The following is a 19,950-nucleotide window of genomic DNA, read 5'->3' as shown; positions in this document are numbered from 1 at the left end:
CATAGGAACCACTTATTAAATTCTTCTATGTTCTTTGGTCTGAGCTACATGATGTGAAGAGACAAGAAGAAAAAAGACACACTTTAAGCTCTCACAGTGCTCCCAGTATTGTTACCAGCAAGGTTTTAGACACCTGCCTCTCCTAACCAAGGGTATTACTAAGGGACTAGAGCTCCTTTGTTTAAGAAATTACACAATTATGCCACACTAAGATTTTATACATACCTAAAATGATGATCACATGAACCAAGGAAATAAAAAATGAGGATTTAATTGATGCCATGAGTTTCAACTGCAATTATAGCAATAAAATTCATAATTTGGTTTGTAGTAACTTTCTCTACCACATCCTTGCCAAAGTGCTTAGGGCTTCTAGGATAATTAAATATAATCAAAGAAAATAATGCTAATTAAAGCCATAAGCCAGAACTATGGTGATGGTTAGATTAATGGACATCTTAGCTTATGGCACATTCCCTTATCTGATTCCAAAAGACCAAGCAAGGAGCCTTCTTTTGTCATTCATCTTCTTTTTACTAATGAAGAAACCAAAGGACATGGAGGCCGTTGGATGGAAACCACGGAAGGCTGACCAGGGAGACACCCACGTGGAACACAGAGTTTACCCGTGGGCCTGTGCTCCCTCACACACCATGCTCTTTGTCTCTGCCCCCTCCACTGCCTTTCTCATACATCGCTTTCCAGTTCTCAGAAGACAAAAAGTTTATTTTTGTCGTTTTGGTTTTGCCTCTTTTGTTTCCGTGGTGTCGACCTGATGCCTTGGAGTGCCTAGAAAACCAGCAGAATTCCCTGGATCTCTTGTGACCCTCCTCCACTGGTTTCTTCCAGTATCTACTTTTGAAACGAAAAGAGAGAGAGAGAAAGAGAATGATTTACTTAATGGATTGTCCCCCTCTAAGGCCGAGTAGAATTCTAATCATAGAAGACTGATACAGCAACCTGTCAGGTTTATATTAGGTTTATATTAGGTCAACTTTCTCTACTGGAACCTCCCTTTGCTCAAAATAACTTCTTTAAGATTGTCAGTTGCTTCTTCTAGCTACCATAAAAAAGCACTTCAGTTGCTTCCTCTGAATGTCTCAGGACAGAAAAAAAAATCTGGTTAGAGAATGTTGTATTAAAAAAAAGAAAAAAATATTGAGTACTTGCTACCCTATGGGTCAAACCCAATTTTATCTGTTATTATATGAGTTTACTCCACTAATTAACTCACAAAAATTATGAAGTATAAATATAGGTGTGACATTTGTTCAATTATAGCAGAAAGTCATCAGCATGTGACATGAACACTAAAACAGAACAACTTTTATAAAGTCTTCCACTGAGAAGATTCAGTTCTTCAACCTTCTTTATGAAGTCCCAAAATACCATGAATTTTACATTGATTAAGGGTGTTTCTCCATTTGCATTATTCCAACATATGCTGGAAGGAATCAACATGCACTGTATTATGAAGGAAGCTTATTTTGCAGGGTGTCTTCCTCACATAATCAGAAAATAACTTATATTCATCCAGTGTTCTAAAGTGAAGTACTTTGAGGTAGACTAAAAAGAACATGGAACTGAGAAGTGGAACATCTGTAGGCTGAGGCTGAACCTGGCTTTGTGCCTAAGTCAGCTGTGTCACTTGAGGAAGTCACTTTACCTCTGCTATGACCCACTTTCTCATCAATCAAATAAGGAGCTCATGTCCATATTGTCTGTTTTGACTAAAAAGGCTAACTTAAGATATGGTATTTACAATACATTCATTTAAAAATATTTTCCATTTCTTTCTACATCTCCATGTTTCCATCATTCACTAATCAGTGATCAGTCACCTACTGAATGATAGGCCCTGTGAGGTACTCCATGGATCTATAATGTTTTAGGGGTACAATATGTAAAACATTATCTTTGTCTTTTACAAGACCATAATTGGGTGGGGGGAGCAGTCACGTTAACAAGTAACTCCAATGCAGTTTAATGTTATAATAGCAGGAGGGTCCAAGTGCTATAGAACAAACAGGAGTTAGAGTGGCCAGACAAGACTTCAGAGAAGATATGACATTTGATTAGTGCCTTGAAAAATGAATATTTCATATTATTCTATAAAATCTCTCTATGTAGCACTACTTTAATGGATATTTGGTCTACTTTCATGACACATTAAAAACCAGTGCTTCAGCCAATTTGACCATGGCCCTAAAAAAAATTTCTTCTGACTACATAGCAGCAAACCTGTTGCTAAAACAAAAACCACATTTCATCTCTTTTTGTGTGATAATGGGTCCATAACATTACAATGGAACATGGAAGTGGCCTAAAGATATAAACAGAGTCAGCTGAAGCCATCCAAAGAGCCCACATTGCCTTTTATCATAAGAAAACATTTAACTCCATTTTTAGAAGTCTGTAGATGTCCTGGGACTTTATAGCTTCCTCTAGCTCAGATACCCAGATTCCTGTATAAAGAATTCCAGCCAAAGAACTAAGCTTCAATTTTTCTTTGGGGATACTCTCAACCTAGAAGGACATATCTAACACATAGGTAACACGGTGGCTCAAGCATCTCCATTAGGACACCCACAGCTGCATACTCCAACCAGCCTCTATGGTACACTCATAGCAACACATTCAAATCGAGCCAAGTAATCAGTTTGCTCCTATCAACAACTGCATGAGAGTAGTATTGGGGTGGAAAGATTCACATGTAGGTGTGGCACTATGCCAAAGTGAAGGGTGTAAAACCCTAAAGATATATCCCCCATAGGACTCTGTAGGGGGAATCTTAAGTAGAATAAAAATTATCCTTTTTATATTAAAAACAAATCCACAGAGGCACCTGGGTGACTCAGTTGGATGAGGTTATGACTCTTGGCTTTTGGTTCAGCGCATAATCTTGGGGTGGTGAAACAGAGCCCCATCCCGTGTCAGTGGAACCTGCTCAGAATTCTCTCTCTCTTGCCCTCTGCCTCTTTCCCGTTCATGTGTGCACTTGTGTACATGCATGTACTCTCCCTGTCTCAATCAATCAATCAATCAATCCTCAAGAGTTTTAATGAACAAGAGTTCATTAAAAGTGAAAATACTCATGCACTCTTCTCAGGGCTGTGGGAGATTATAATCTTTTGGGAAAAAAAATTATTCACATGTATCAAGAACTTGAGAATGCTCATACTCTTGGACAGAGCTTCTAGAATATAATATTTATGAAAATTCTTTATGCATGAAGATGCTCATCACAGGACTATTTACAGTAATAAAAAAAGAGTACAATGCAAAACTTCAACAAGACGATTTATTGAAATTATTATACAGCTATATATTAGTATACAATAGATTCATTAAGCAGAACTTAACAAAAGGTTTATAAACCCTTGAAAACAATTTAAAATATTAAGAAATAAGCCAAAATATAAAACTGAGTAAACAGCTGGCTTTTAGATCACAACTCTGCTTTAAAAATGCACAGATACAAGAAATACACCAAAAAATTCCCAGCCCTGGTCTTTGAGTGAATAGCTGACTGATATATTATTTTACTTTTTCATATTATCCATGTTTTCTTAATAAGCTTAAGAAAATAAGTGCATTAAATGCAATAACTCAGAATGGTCCTATTTAGGTATGGAGTTAGATATTCATAGATCCACAGACAGTCAGACAGATCAATGACCAACATGAGCCAACACAAAATCTGAAAGAATGTCAGGGAACTGTAAAGCTAATGGAGGCACAGTAATATCAAACAGGAAAGTCAGATTCCCAGAACCTATGAGCAATAAAAAGATAAATGCAGAGAAAAATTCCTATTAGAAATGCATCTGATTTCCCAAATAATCTGCAAGATGGATGAATTTAGAATGTCTCTGCTAATGAAGTTTAATTTGACCAAAGGACTAATGCAATTAATTCAACAAATCTTTACTGAGAACCTGTTGTATGCCGGGTACTTATCCATGTGTCTGGGAAACAAAAAGAAATATGACACGGTCCCTACCTTCAAGACACTTAACACCGTATGGTTCAGAACCATAGTTTTTATTATATTTGGATTTAATTAATGTAGGTACCTTCCTCAAAACTGCCTAAAGATAAGAAATTTTTACATATTTCATTTGGACCAGTAGGAAGGAAGATTAAATTCCAAAGAACTGACTGATGAAAGAGATTAAAATTTGGAGTTGGAAAATCAAGTTAAAAGTTCAATAATTCATGTTGAGATTCCACAGCTGCTAACACCAGAAGAGGCTGGAAGAAGAAGTCAACTTACCAGAAGTGAGTCAGTTGGCTGAGACCATTTGTGGAGTGCCCACAGCAGCCTCAAGCAGCATAAAAATACTGTGAAATGGTGCCCCCCAAAATAGACCATTTGATCTCTTTCACAAAAAGCTTCCACATTGATTTGGGAAACAAAACACGCAAAAGTCAGAGAAAATTTCTGTAAATTTAATTTGTCGATATGTCCAAATAGAAAAATGGGGACAGAGGTAAAGAAGGCACCACACAGGGACACCTGGATGGCTCAGTGGTTGAGCATCTGCCTTTGGCTCAGGTCATGATCCCAGGGCCCCTGGGATTGAGTCCCACGTCGGGCTCCCCATAGGGAGCCTGCTTCTCCCTCTGCCTATGTTTCTGCCTCTCTGTCTCTCATGAATAAATAAGTAAAATCTTAAAAAAAAAAAAAAAAAAGAGGACACCACACGGAACGGGACCATAAACTGGATGTGAGTCACAGAATGACGTATTTGAAGCTGCCATCTGAAGGTCATGCGGGACAGTGACAAAGAGAAAAGAACGGTGCACTCAATGGAAGAACAAAAGAGTGACATGCCGAATAAGGCCTGGAGTTCAAGTATGGCTTGGCTCTAGCCCAATGATTCCCATCTCTAATTGCACCTGGAAACTTTTTAACACATCCACACCCAGAGCTCTAACGTCACATATCCAGATACTGCCCAGGCATTAGCGTTTTTAAGAAAACGCCCCTTGTGGTTCTGGTGTTCAGCCAAAGTTGATTAGCCCTGAGTAAAGGGACCCTATAATTCCATAAGGAAAGATGATTCAAAATGGGAAACAGATATTTGCAACTTAAAGAGAGCTTTAAGGGGCACTTGGGTGGCTCAGACGGTTAAGGGTCTGCCTTGGTTAAGGGTCTGCCTTCTGCTCAGGTCATGATCTCAGGTCCTGGGATTGAGCCCAGCTGGGCTCCCTGCTCAGTGAGGAGTCTGCTTCTCCCTCTCCTCTCCCTCTGCTCGTGCTCTCTCTCTCTCTCTTAAATAAATTTTAAAAATCCTTTTTTTATAAAAAAAAAAAAAAGATCTTTAAATTCCATAATCAACTTGGCACATTAGACTATGAACTTCCTGGAAGCAGAGATCATGTTTTTATTCATCTTTGCAGAAACATAATATTAAGTTAATATTTTTGAATGAACATTGAATAAAAGAATGAATCATTACAGTAGGCACTTCAGCCCATAGACAAGATGATAATAATGCTTAAGGGAGTCTTCTTCAATATTATAATAGGGGGCACCTGGGTGGCTCAGTGGTTGAGCGTCTGCCTTTGGCTCAGGTCATGATCCTGGGGTCCAAAGGGAGCCTGCTTCTCCCTCTGCCTGTTTCTCTGCCTCTCTCTGTCTTCAATGAATAAATAAATAAAATATTTAAAGAGAAAATATTATAGCAGGAGGAGGGAGAGCAGGTGACATCCACTGAGTGCTCTCTATGTGCCAGGGGTTTTATATGCAGTGTGTCAGTTCACACCCAGAACCAGTCTATTAAGGAGATACGATTATCCCAAATTAGGGAACAAAAGCCCAGGGTGACTCAGTGTTGATGAGCAGCAAACCTGCAATCTGGCTTTGCAAAAATGACTTAGAAGTTCCTGGTAGATGCTTACGCATATACAAGCAGTATACGAATAGTCTACAGTATACAAACCGACATGCTCACATTTCTCAACAGAATTTCAGCTTTTGACCTACTCTAATGATGCAGGAATGGCATGTGATTTAATTAAGGTATTTACGTAACTACAAGATTAGAACCTCTTACCAGTAGTCACACAGGTGGGTCAACATCTGGTGTTTCTGGAAAATAATTTCTATTGCTCTGTCTCTTCTCACCTAAGATTTTATTAGGAATGTAATAGAAAAGAAAACATGCCCCAGTATACTTTGTTTTGAAATAGGAAATATAATTGCTTTATAATTTAGGGGAAATGGTTCACCATCCATTGTTTCTCTGCTCACATTTAAGGAAAATTGTTCCTTTCATCCTTTCCAAGCTTGTCTGGAAAGAAATGTCTCCATTCCATTTGATGCCATGTGTTATCTATGTCAGTAGAAGAAATTATTAAACCGAAGAGGGTTTTTCCACAGTTGTGACTGAGGGGCACCTGGGTGGCTGTCAGTTAAACATCTGCCTTCAGCTCAGGTTATGATCTCCCAGGATGGAGCTCTACAATGGGCTTCCTACTCACTGGGGAGTCTGCTTCTCCCTTTCCCTCTGCCCCTTCTCCCCACTTTTGTGCTCTTTCTGTCTCTAATAAATGAATAAAATCTTTTTTTTAAAAAAAGTTGTGGTTCATATCAAAAGGCTGCTTTGGAATGACTTTATACTGGGAACTACAAGAGAACTAGCCACTCAAAACAATAAATTTGTTTAAAAAGTAATATTGAGGACGTTTTTGGTAACCTCTCTCTGCTCAAGGGTAAGCAAAAGCCCTTCAATTACCAAAAGAAAAAATAAGCCTTCCCAAGAAGGAAAATGGGAAATCATCCTACTAGCATTCAGCATTATCAATATAAACTTAAACACATTAATTGTTCTGTGAATTTTTTGGGAAACCAGAAACTAGATCTTTTGAGAAGCTCTGTGTTTGGGTATAATCAAAGCTGATTTACCTGAACAACAATTTGCAATATATTGCCAACTGGAAACACAGCTGAATTTTTCTGCTGGCCTTAAAACACTTTAACTTTGTAGCCTCAAAAATCATAACCTTTACACATTTCCCATTCTACCTCCTTCTCATATTAATGAACTCATCACTTGAAAACCTTGAATTCCCTGTTAGAATTTTAGGCTTGAGCTTAGCAATATACTCTCTGAAATACTCATTCATTTATTAATGAAGTTTGCTCATATTTTTAAATATCAAGCTTTTAATGTCCCTCTTTCTGGTCTATTCCTCCTCCCTCAGATCCATGTACACTCTAAATCATAAACAGTATCATTTATTTTTAATTGGTATCAAAGCTTCAATGCTCTAATTGGGAGCTTTCATTTGGCTCAGACTGTGCGCTGGGGATACTCAACAAAGCTCTTGTGACAGTCTCTGAATTGCTCTGGAAGTAAGAAAATAGCATTATCTAGAAATTTCCATGAGCTATCTTTAGAACTCACCTACTGCCCTCTTGCAAGGAAGCTTACTCTCTGGATCTCCTGAATTACCTGGAAGGATATTTTTGGAAGGTGGAAGGGTCTTTCTAATTTATTAGATGTAAGATTGGAACTTCTCTGTAGGCCAGGCTGCTCTGAAAGATAAAGGCCTTTCTTGGGCAGGGCTGTCTGTAGGAGACACAGAAATCTTCCTTGTTGGGGACACAGTCTGTCACCTGTATAAGTAGCTACAAATTCCATTTCTTCCCATAGTTACTCATTACATTTCTCATCACTATGCACTCTGTGTCTTATTCTGCATTTCAAAGTGAAAAAAAAAGGGGGGGGGAAGTGAACGATGATAAAATAGTCAAAGATTACATAATCAAAGGCAGAACTCAAACCATAAAACAAGTTGCTACAGTAAAACCACCAAACCCCAGCTGGATAAAAACACTACCAAGAGAGGTGAAATCTTCTGACTAAGTTTGGTTCATCGAAAGGAAAGTATTTTTGGAAGGGAGGCCAGGCCAGAAGGCATCTCACGTGAGGGTATTAGTGGTCACACACCCTTAATACCCAGAAGAGGCAGAGCAGAGCTCCTGCCATCAGGAGCCCATAATAGGCAAAGCTCTGCCTGGCATGAGAGGCCAATCTTCCTTTCCCAATCAGTTGTGCACACGCGGCCTCGGCCTTCTTCCTTTCCCTTTTATCCTTCCTTAAATTACTACTTTGCAGAGACTGGGTCTTTAGTCATCTTCCTTTCCCTGCAATACAACACTTTGCAATAAATGCATGTCAAATTAAAAAATTCTAAATGGAAGCTGTGTTATTAATACAGGTCTTTTAATTATAAATGCACCAATGGGAAGATTTATATCTCAAATACTATATGTCAATTTTTTGAATATGAGTCTTTAAACTTGTTATTTTATGATCTGATAGTTAACTGTCATGCAGCCTTTCCTTCTTATTCTAACACCAAAAAAAGGAGAAAAAGAGAGGGGCAAGGGGGCATTTAGAAATTATGCAGCACACACAAAAAAATAATTTAGATACTTACCATGTTAATACATTTCATATTTCAAAACTCCAGTTATATTTTCTATTCCAGCACTGAATGACAGCAAAAGGCTTTCCTTTAACCAAACCAGATTGAGAAAAAAACTGAACATATTTCCGATAGAATCTTCAGTCATGGCTACTGAATTTTTTCTAAATTCATGGCTACTGAATTTTTTCTAAATTCATTTCCCTACTCTCAAAACAGAAAGCAAGGGAGTTAGAGCTTTTAAGGTAAAAATGTCATCCCTCAAGTTCTCTATTCAATCTAGGTTAAGTAGAAGAAGGGGAAAATATTTCTACATACAAACTTCTTTCTTTTTTTTAAATTTTATTTATTTATTCGAGAGAGACGCAGAGATGTAGGCAGAGGGAGAAGCAGGCTCCCCGCAAGAAGCCAGATGTGGGACTTGATCCCGGACACGGAATCATGCCCTGAGCTGCAGGTAGATGCTCAACTGCTGAGCCATCCAGGCGTCCCTTTACATACAAACTTCTGTCCCCACTTCCTTTATGTAAAAAGTTCTGTAAAAACAGTAGTGGTAATAATCTGGAATCCTGACTATTCGCAGCTTTACACACACTACCTCCACTCCACCTCTACCATAGCATTATGCGATCAGTATTATTGTTGTCCCCACTTTACAGATAGACAAATTAAGGCTTAGAGAAGTAAAGTTAACTGGCTTAAAGTTTCTTTGGGTAACTTTTTTCTTTCTTATGAGAAAAAGGAGACCTTGTCCAAGCTCTTACATCATACGAATAAAAAAGAGAGGACTGGAACTCTTTAAAATTTTGAGGGAAATGAGGCTGAAAAAATAAATTCACATGGAAGCATGGGTGATAAGATCAGATTCCTTTCTCTTATCCCAGTAGAAAAGTATTGGCTCCTTTTCTCAAATGGAACAGAAAGAAATTTCCCATGTGATAGAGGGAGAACAAGTTTTCACTCACTAGTCATGTGGCTTTGGGCAAGATCCTCAGCCTTCTTAGGTCATGGCTTCCTTATCTCTGAAATGGAAATGAGAAAGACTTGACTCTTGTGGTAGTTTTAAGGGTTAAATGAGATGAGCTGTGAAAAGCACCAAGTATGTAGTAGTCACTCAAGAAAGAAATTTACACTAAATTCTCATTGCAAGACAAAGAGACCCAGGGTTCAGGAACTAGAGTTCAGAAGTCTGTAGCCTTGGAAGAAGTGTCTCCATATTGAGAGGCTACTGGCTTCTGTCAGTATCAGAAGGGGATCATATCTGGAACCCACTTTTCCCCACCCCTACTCCACCCTCAGAAACACTGGCTTCCATCTGGCTCTTAGGACAAGTCACCTGATCCCAAGGAGGTCTCCCTTTCACTCTATTCACAGTTATAAGGACATATATGAAACACAATTTATTATACAAAGCAAGGTATATCAAAAATTCAGCGTCAGAATAGCTCTGTATTCTAAGAGCTGGGGTTTAGACCTTCTCCCTTAAAACCTCCTCACCCCAACCCTTGCTAAGCCTGGGCTTATAACCACAAAGCGATAGGCAAACATGCTGAAGCCGTCTCTCCTCATCTAACTTTGTAAGGTAGAAAGGCTCGAACAGAAAGGCATATGGAGAATGATTCAGTTTATGTCACTGCAAATTCCTTTATTGCTAAAGAGAGCCTACATTAAGAGTTATGTAAATTAATTAAACTGAGAGGTTCCACGAAACCACTCTCAACAAGGTTCACTAATTACCGATTATTATATATAGCTCAGTATCTAATGATTGCTATCTTCAGGCCTTGATTCTAATATTTCCTCTAAATAATATAGTTTAGTTCTGTACTAGAGCTCTTCCTCAATGATCAAATCCAGTGTCTTTGGGACACATGATTTAAAATAATTTTTCTATATTTCCAGTTCTTTGATTCACATTGCACAGAGGTGTTACAAGAACTCAGATAGGAAGAACTTTTTTTTAATACATCAGCATAAATAAGATTAACAACCAGGAATGTCATGAAACCTCTCATTGAGTTTGTACAGTTTCTAACATCAACTCTACAAGGAAAGTAGTTAGGAATGACATTTATGATACAACCATACAGAGGGGGGAAAATGTAAAAGACTAATAGGGGAAAAAAAGCAAACATTTTTAAATGGTTATTTTTGTGTGGTGAAATATACATAATTGCTGGCTCTTTCTGTTTTTGTTATCCTCTATATTTTAAATACTATTTTAAAAATAGAGAAAAATTCCATATTTCATAAAATCTAAGACACCATCAGTCCTTAATTTGCTTTTTTTGGGTCCGCTTTTACTACATAATTTACACACAAGAAATACCAGTTTTGAACATACAATTCAATGAGCTTTGACAAATGGATTTAGTTGTGTGGCCACCACCAAAATCATGACAAAGAACATTGCCATTGTCTCATTGTTTCTCTCATCCCTTTGTAGAGAGTCTCTTGACACTCATCCCTGGTCCTGGACAACTACTGATCTGCTTTCTATCAATACAATGACAGGGTTTTGCCTTTTCTAGAATTCCATGTAGTTGACACAATACCAGAGGAAGATTTCTGCACCTGGCTTTTCCCTTTGAGATTCATCCATGATACTGTAGCATCCATATTTTATTCATTTTTATTGCTGAATACTATTTCTTTATAGGGGTATACCACAATTTATTTATCTATTCACAGTTTATGGACATTTGGGTTGTTTCCAATTAGGGATACTATAAACATTTGCTTACAAGTCTTTGTGAGGATCTGTTTTGATTTCTCTTTAATATCCAGAAGTGGAACTGCTGGGACATACACTAAGTGTGTTTAAAATAACGAGCTATTTTCCAAAGTAGCTGTGTACTTTGCATTCCTCTCAGCAATGCATGAGAGTTCCAGTTGTGCAATACCCTTACCAACACCTGGTTTTGTCAGTCTTTTCAATTTTAGCCATTCTGATAGGTATGTAGTGGTATAATGTTGTGGTTTTAATTTGCATTTGCTTATGACTGATCATGAGTGTAAGATGCCGTTGATATTTAATGATAACTAAGAAAGAAAAAAATGCTGTTGATTAAACACTCACACAGTGCTTTTTTATTACTTTTAAATTTTACTTTGTAGGCTCCTTTAAAAGTTCTCTGAGACTTCTTTAGGCATAGCCTTTTTATTATACAACCCTTATCTGTAAATAAAAAAGGGATATATAAGCAAAATTAATTGGTGAAAAAAAAGCCCTAAAACTTCTTCAAATTTAGAGTTCTGTTCTTCTAAATCACCTTTTGGCTCAGAGTTACTGATGTTAATATTTTCCACACAACACTGACTTCTATGTCAACAATGGTATTACTGAGATAGTCTTTTATTTTGGAAGTATGCACCATCATTGCTTCTGAGGTTTTCCTTCAAGCCACTAACAACATTCTGTAAATTTTGATGCTGATATTTGATCTTACAAGACTTAATTCCTTATCGAAAAAATTCCTATTCCTGAAACGGTGAAGGATTTCAGCTATCCACTCACGTCACCAGCAATGACAACCAAGATTGCAAATAGTCAGGCATTGACAACTGAGTTAGCTGCCCAAAAGCAGTTATTATAAAATATCATCAAATGTAAGATACACCCCAGTTTCAGAGATATAAGAATATGTAAACAGGTGCAGCTAGGAAATAGGAAATACGGTATAAAATAAGCATACTTTGTAAAAGTGGTCTTCTTTATCTTAGATCTGTGTATTTCAACACAGAAAATACACAGATAAAAGCTGGACGTCTACCATTCTTCAACTGCATCATACAATTTACCAATCAATTAGTTACAGTCTTAAAATATGTTCCAATGGCAGTAATTTCTCTGACATTGGACATAGCAACATTTTTCTAGCTATGTCTCCTGAGGTAAGGGAAATGAAAACAAAATAAACTACTGGGACTACACCAAAATAAAAAGCTTCTATACAGTGAAGGAAACAATCAACAAAACTAAAAGACAAGCTACTAAGATAAGATATTTGCAAACGACATTCAATTAAGGACTAGTATCCAGAAATACATAAAGAACTTAAATAGCTCAACGCCAAAATAACCCAGATAATCCAATTAAAAATGGACAGAAGTGGAGCACCTGGGTGGCACCTGGTTAAGTATCTGACTCTTGACTTCTGCTCAGGTCATGATATCAGGGTTGTGAGATTGAACCCCACATGGCTCTATGCTGGGCGTGGAGTCTGCTTCAGATTATCTCTCTCTCTCTCTCCCTCTGCCTCTCTCTCTGAAAAAAAAAGAAAAGAAAAAAGGCAGAAGACATGAACAGACATTTCTCCAAAGAAGAGAAATAAATGGCCAAGAGACACATGAAAAGATGCTCAGTATCACTCATTATTAGGGAAATGCAAATCAAAACTACAATGAAATATCAACTCACACCTGTCAGAATAGCTACAATCAAAAACACAAGAAACAAGTGTTGGCAAGGACATGGAGGAAAAGAACTCTCATGCAACGTAACTAGGAAAGCAAAACAGGTCAGCCGCGGTGGAAAATGGTACGGTGGTTCCTCAAAAATTAATTTTTTATGATCAGTAATTGCACTACTGGGTATTTACCCAAAAAATACAAGAACCTTAATTTGAAGGGATATATGCACCCCTACATTTATTGCAGCATTATCTGCAAGAGCCAAACTATGGAATCAGCCCAAGTGTCCAATGATAGATGAATAGATAAAGAAGATGTGATATATATATATATATATATATATATATATATAATGGAATATTATTCAGCCATAAAAATGAATGAAACCTTGCCATTTGCAACAACATGGATGGAGCTAGTGAGTATAATGATAAGTGAAATAGGTCAGTCAGAGAAAACAAATACCATATTATTTCAACTCATATGTGGAATTTAAGAAACAAAACAAATGAGCAAAGGAAAAACAAAGAGAGAGAGAGAGAAACCAAGAAACAGACTCTTTTCTACTGAGCACAAACAGATGGTTACCAGAGATGAGGCAGGTAGGCGGATGGGGGAAACAGGTGAAGGGGATTAAGAGTACATTTATCATAGTGAGTGCTGAGTAATGTATAGAATTGTTGAATCACTATACCTGAAACTAAAATAATGCTGTATATTAACTATATTAGAATTAATATAAAAAACTTATTAGGGTTGCCTGGGTGGCTCAGTTAGTTATGCATCGGACTTCACTGCAGGTCATGGTCTCAGGGTCCTGGGACTGGGTCCCATGCCAGTCTCCCTGCTCAGTGCGGAAGCCTGCTTCTACCTCTACACTCATTGGGGTGTCTGCTTATCCCTCTGCTCTTCCCTCTGCTTATGCTGTCGCTCTCTATCAGGTATATAAATAAAATCTTTAAAATTTTTTTAAATAAATAAATAATAAAGAAAAAAATATGATCCAATGGTTTGTAATTTAGTTTTCTCTCCCCAAGAAGACTACAAGTCTCTCTCCCATAGGAACTTTACCCTTAATTCTTCTCATATTGTTTACAGCATTGCTTTTTACATTTTACGTAATGACTCATTAGACACCCATGATATCCTTTTAGAGGATCATAACCAGCACTCTTTAAACAAAATAAAATAAAATAAAAAACATAAAAGTGCAACACATAGTAAAGGTAAGAAAGAACCACTTCATAATAATCTGGGGTTTTTTCAATTCTATTTATGTATGTGTATATCGATTATGATATAAAGTGTATTTCTTGCTGAGTGAAGTAAGTCAGTCGGAGAAGGACAAACATTATATGTTCTCATTCATTTGGGGAATATAAATAATAGTGAAAGGGAATATAAGGGAAGGGAGAAGAAATGTGTGGGAAATATCAGAAAGGGAGACAGAACGTAAAGACTGCTAACTCTGGGAAACGAACTAGGGGTGGTAGAAGGGGAGGAGGGCGGGGGGTGGGAGTGAATGGGTGACGAGCACTGGGGGTTATTCTGTATGTTGGTAAATTGAACACCAATAAAAAATAAATTAAAAAAAATAAAATAAAATAAAGTGTATTTCTTACAGTATGCTATAATCAAAAATGTTTGAAAAATGATACTATCATAGCATAAGACACATTCAGTAATATTGATTAATTGATTTTGGCAGACTGAAACCAATTTTAGCCTCAATTTTGGCTTAATTCTTTAAAAGTTATTATCAGATTGGTGTACTCTTTCTTTCAGTGAAGACAATATTAGAAAAAAACCTTATAGTCTCTCCCTTTATCTATATGGTAACAATACCACAACATATTTCTGTTGCGATACATCTAACATATTTCTGTTTCTAAAGGGGAAGGGTCTTGGCGGATCCCTGGGTGGCTCAGTGGTTTAGCGCCGCCTTCAGCCCAGGACGTGGTCCTGGAGACACAGGATCAAGTCCCACATCAGGCTCCCTGCAGAGAGCCTGCTTCTCCCTCTGCCTGTGTCTCTGCCTCTCTCTCTCTCTCTCTCTCTCTCTGTGTCTCTCATGAATAAATAAATAAAATAATAAAAAATATAAAATAAAATAAAATAAAATAAAATAAAATAAAATAAAATAAAATAAAATAAAATAAAATAAAATAAATGGGAAGGGTCTCAATTCCCGACTTGCAAATGAGAAAATCAGAGTTTGGTCACTCTGGACTGGACCCAGACTTTTGAGTCCTGAAGAGGCAATTATTTAGCACCCTTTCACATTGAGATTCTTTAAAAAAATATATATCCAAACTTTATTTGAAGGATAATACTCTCTTCAACAAGATCCTCAATCAGCAAGTCTGGCCCTGAATCTGCAAACTTGAACCAATGACACAAACCCTGATCCATATTCCCTCAAAAGCAGCTTCAGGACTATTTGAGTTTCCCAAGCACACCCTTGAATGGACCTCAACCTCTCATGCACATGACTTAATCAAAATATTTCATCCAACAACGTCAGTCTTCTCTTTCAGAGAAGAGTTCTGGTACATATCTTTCCTTCCTTGTTACCTTCTGTTATTTTCCCAAGAATGTCCAGCTCCCAGGCAAACTGGCCTCCTCCAGAGCTGCCTGCTAACCTACCTCTCACTCCTCTTAATCTAGCTCTAGCTATAATAGGAAAATCTCTACCCAGGGACCAGGAGAGTTGAGTGCCTAGCCTGGTCATGTCACATGACAAATAGCCTTCAGCATTTTATTTAAATTCATTGAGCTTCATTTTCTTCATCTGGAGACAAAAATGAGCTCTCACCTTTTATGTGATATAATGCTCTATTCTCCATGGTTCCTTATCTTTGATGAATAGTTTGTGTATCTGCTCCAATAAATAGGGATTATAAAATATGGAAGTATGGACCTCACAACCATGTCCTCTTAGCCACAAAAACTCTACTATAATCAGTTTTCTTTGCTAAATCTAAGTCACTCTGCAAACTTGAACCTTGAACCTATTTTAATAAATGAATCCTTGGACAAAATACAAACATTATAGGAAATTTATTCATTTCAAGTATTTGTTAAGTAGCCCCTATGTACCTATCCTCGTGGATATCTGAGTGACTATTTATGTTAATTTGTAAACCTGAAAGCACTACACAAGATAATGTTTGCTTCCACAAGTGAATACAATTTTCTAAAAAAATACTTCATTTTATTGTTAAAATATTTCTGTCAGACCGTATTTTGTAGGCCAATAAGAATAGAGTTGGAAAAAAACCCTCAAAAGTCAACTAGAAAAGAGAAACATTTTATAAAGAGAACTGAATTTCTGTAAAACATATCTCACTCAACGATGTTCACAAAGATATTACAGCATTTCCTTTCAAATAAGGAAGTTCGGATAATCTATCAGATTAATATGAGAACAGAGACAAAAATAAGAATACATCAGTATTGTTTTGACTCAGTAATAGCCATCTTTCTCAACACTGTAAACTCCTTGAGGGTAGGAGATGCATATCTACTTCTCTCAGCACCAACAATAGGACTTTATTACATATTAGCTTAAGGAATGAAATGTGCCGAGCACTCAACTCTAGGAAATTACACCCCACTGCCACCACCATTGTTAGTAGAGTGAATACACGACCCTGGTTTACCCAGGACGGTTTAAGCCTGTTGTGGGGTAACAGTGGTACGTCTGGCAAGATAAATCATATGCTTGCCCTAATCATAAGCCTCAATCACATGCATCCAGTTTTTTCAGTTGCTTTTACTGTAAGGAAGTCTAGAACATTCTGGATCAAGTTCTGATTTTATTCCATGAGCAAGTAGAATAACTGTAGAGGTACCTGGGTGGCTCAGTCAGGTAAGCATCTGACTCTTGATTTCAGCTCAGGTCATGATCTCAGGTTTGTGAGATCGAGCCCCAATGTCGAATTCCATGGTGAACGTGGAACCTGCTTAAGATTCTCTTGCTCTCCCTCTCTCACTGCCCCACCCTGCTCGCATGCTCTCCCTCTGAAAGAAAGAAAGAAAGAAAGAAAGAAAGAAAGAAAGAAAGAAAGAAAGAAAGAAAAAGAAAGAAAAAAGAGTAAGTATAGACCTAGAAAACTAGATTCCTATTCCACTTTCATTATGGTATGGAGAAGTTCAGTCCCTTAGGGGTAAAGTTTGTCTTTGGGAGGCTGAGCTAAACCACAAACACATCTTGCTCCATGAAGACAAGGCCTGGCTGAAAGGCAAAACGTCTCACATTCTGAGCACAGATAAAGATATGACTTGAAAAGAACTTTCACCTCCAGGATCCTTGGGTGGCTCAGCAGTTTAGCCCCTGCCTTCGGCCCAGGGCATGATGCTGGAGACTGGAGATCGAGTCCCACGTCGGGCTCCCTGCATGGGGCCTGCTTCTCCCTCTGCCTGTGTCTCTGCCTCTCTCTCTCTCTCTCTCTCTCTCTGTGTGTGTGTCTCTCATGAATAAATAAATAAAATCTTTTAAAAAAATAAATAATAAGTAAATAAATAAAAGAACGTTTCACCTCAATCCTGGTGATCCAACATTTCTATTAGGCAGATATGCCTTGCTGCCTGCTACATCCAGGATTTAGGAGGAAAACTGGATCACATCTGTTAATCTCTTCGAGTTCCATAAAAACGGATGCCAGATAAATTCCTGGCATTGTCAGAATGATGTGACACAGGCCAGACTGTAGGAGAATTTTTCACTAGTCGTAACTTCAGGGAAATTATCCTAACCTAGATTTCAGCTTTCATCAAACACGCATAATACTACTACTACTACTAATAATAATAGTAATAACCCACAGTTGTATCTATCCACCTCTTACCCACCGGCTCTCATACAACAACCTGTGAAAGCGGATGGGGAAGCAACAACTCTGGGAAGACCATGGCCCACCTTTACATCAGGGAAATGCCCAAGTGAGTGGCTAAGCATTGAACACAGAGAAGAGCCTTGAAGAGAAAGAAAGGAAAGCCACGGCCTTCTGATTTCTAATCCTCCTCTGTCCTGGGCCTGACAGTGATGGAGGCAGTTCTGTGGCAGTCCCAACAGCACACCAGATGTCTTGAGAAGAAGGTCCTAGAAAAGGAAGCATCATCTCCCTTCTTCCAGAGGTGAAGTTAACTCCTGCCCAGTCCTAGAAGTTCCAACTAGATAAAAGAGTTCTGGAAGTATCAGTCTGACCCAAGAGAAAGTCTGAAGCCAGGTGCCCCACTCAAGTATTCTTGAAGACGAGAAATTTATAAATCTGTGTCAAATTGACAGGTTTATGTCACCCTGGACATATATAAGACAGGACATATATCCCAAATGTAATCCTGGTAGCAGATCAACTTATCTCCCCTTTTTCCTCTTTTCCTTATTACTTCCTGGCTACCCCATTTTCTTACCCCAAAGTGATAAATCGTTTAACCTCTTTGTAGTTTAGTTTCCTCATTGGCAAAACTGGTTGGGGCAGTTGCTAGTGGGGTAGGACAACCCCAGAGTCTAGTTAGAGAAACCCCATATTCTTTCATGAGGCAAAGGCATAGCTATCATCTCCCTTCCCCAATCGTGCTGGCAAAGGATGGGGACCGAAGAGAAAGGAACCCGAGGCACTGACATCAAAGGCAAGCCAATTCTGTTGCTACAACAAAGGATGGTTATAGTGTAATCAGAGCCATACAAGGTCCCATAATGCACTTCATTCACTCAGAATACTCATTTCAGTATCTTCCTACTTTCTTATTGTCTTCAACTTGGGGCTTGGAGTCCAACTGGCTTGCACTCTTGTTGCCCCCATCTGCCCTGCCTATAGAAAGGGGCACAGAACCAGAGGTTGGGAGCCAGCGATCCAGCACACTCCAGAGGACAAACAGCGGTGTGGCCCTGGCACAGGAATTTAACCTCCTAGACTGATTCTCTTCACGTGTGCAATCAAGGGTTTGGGCTCCATGACATTTAAGATCTCTTCCTACTCAGATATCATCAGTCTCCTAAAACTCCTTTTCTTCTGCATCCCTTCTGATTTCTTATAGTTGTCCTCGCGCTCCCAAGCACCTATATGTCTCATCATCTGGCAGAAGCAGAATAACCCAGAGATTAAAAAAGCACAGCTTTGGCACCAGAGAATCCAGAATTCAAGGTACAATCCTGCTATTCACTAGTTGTGTAACTTGGGTAAGTTATCTGTAAAATGATATTAAAAATAGTATCTACCTCATAGAGTTGTTGTAAGGATTTTTTTTTAAGATTTTATTTATTTATTCATGAGAGATACAGAAAGAAAGAAGCCGAGACATAGGCAGAGGGAGAAGCAGACCCCATGCAGGAAGCCCAATGTAGGACTCGATCCCAGGACTCAGTGATCACACCCTGAGCCGAAGGCAGATGCTCAGGCGTCCCTTGTTGTGAGGATTAAATGAGATACTGCATTCAACATGCTTAACACATAGACTTATTGTGGTGGGCATTTCACAGTATGTATAAATATTGAATCATTAGCTTGCACACCTGAAACTAATAGGTTATATGTCAGTTACATATATATATGCAATTATACATATATACACATACATCCATACATATATGTGCTTGACACTTAGTCATTCAATTATTCAAGCACCTACAATGTAACAGGCACAGTCCTAGACCCTGGGAGTGCAACAGGAAACAAAACAGGTAAGGTCCCTGCCTATGTAGAGGCTATCATCTAGTGGCGGAGGAGGCTCTTGAACAAATCATTGCAAAAGTACAAGAGTGATATGTGTTATGAAAGAGCCATCTAGAGATAGGATACTGGGGACGGTAACAGGGAAGTTAATTTTGGTGGTGGCATGGCTTTTTTAAAAAAGTCTTCCTTTAGGAATTTCAATCTAAGTAAAATGGGGTCAAGGAAAGAGTAGGAACAAGATCCCAAACAAGGCTGTGGAAAGGCTGATTGGAAAACCCTAGAGCTAGAAGGATTGGCCATGACGAGGACCCTGAGGTCCTCGTGAGACCATGAGGAGTGCAGGAGGGGCTTGAGAAGTCCACAGGGGTCCCATCATGCAGGCAGGTAGGGACAACGTGTTAGCTGTTGGCATGATTAC

The 19,950-nt window shown here is 38.3% G+C and overlaps 1 long non-coding RNA gene across 2 annotated transcripts; it reads right to left on the bottom strand.

Moving 5' to 3' along the window:
• Window positions 1-307: 307 nt before the first annotated feature.
• Window positions 308-12,706, bottom strand: LOC144311933 (uncharacterized). 2 transcript variants are annotated; one of them, XR_013377406.1, is made up of 3 exons: window positions 12,563-12,706; window positions 9,408-9,464; window positions 308-855 (listed from the first exon to the last, which is right to left on the bottom strand). It is a non-coding gene; the product is annotated as an uncharacterized LOC144311933 (long non-coding RNA). The 2 variants fall into 2 exon arrangements; XR_013377405.1 differs by lacking the exon at window positions 308-855 and adding an exon at window positions 8,352-8,530.
• Between the last annotated feature and the right edge of the window lie 7,244 nt (window positions 12,707-19,950).

The sequence above is a fragment of the Canis aureus genome, chromosome 4, assembly GCF_053574225.1.
Source record: "Canis aureus isolate CA01 chromosome 4, VMU_Caureus_v.1.0, whole genome shotgun sequence".
Classification (NCBI taxonomy): Eukaryota; Metazoa; Chordata; class Mammalia; order Carnivora; family Canidae; genus Canis; species Canis aureus.
Note: the sequence above shows the minus strand (reverse complement) of the source record. Positions and strands in the feature narration are given on the sequence as shown.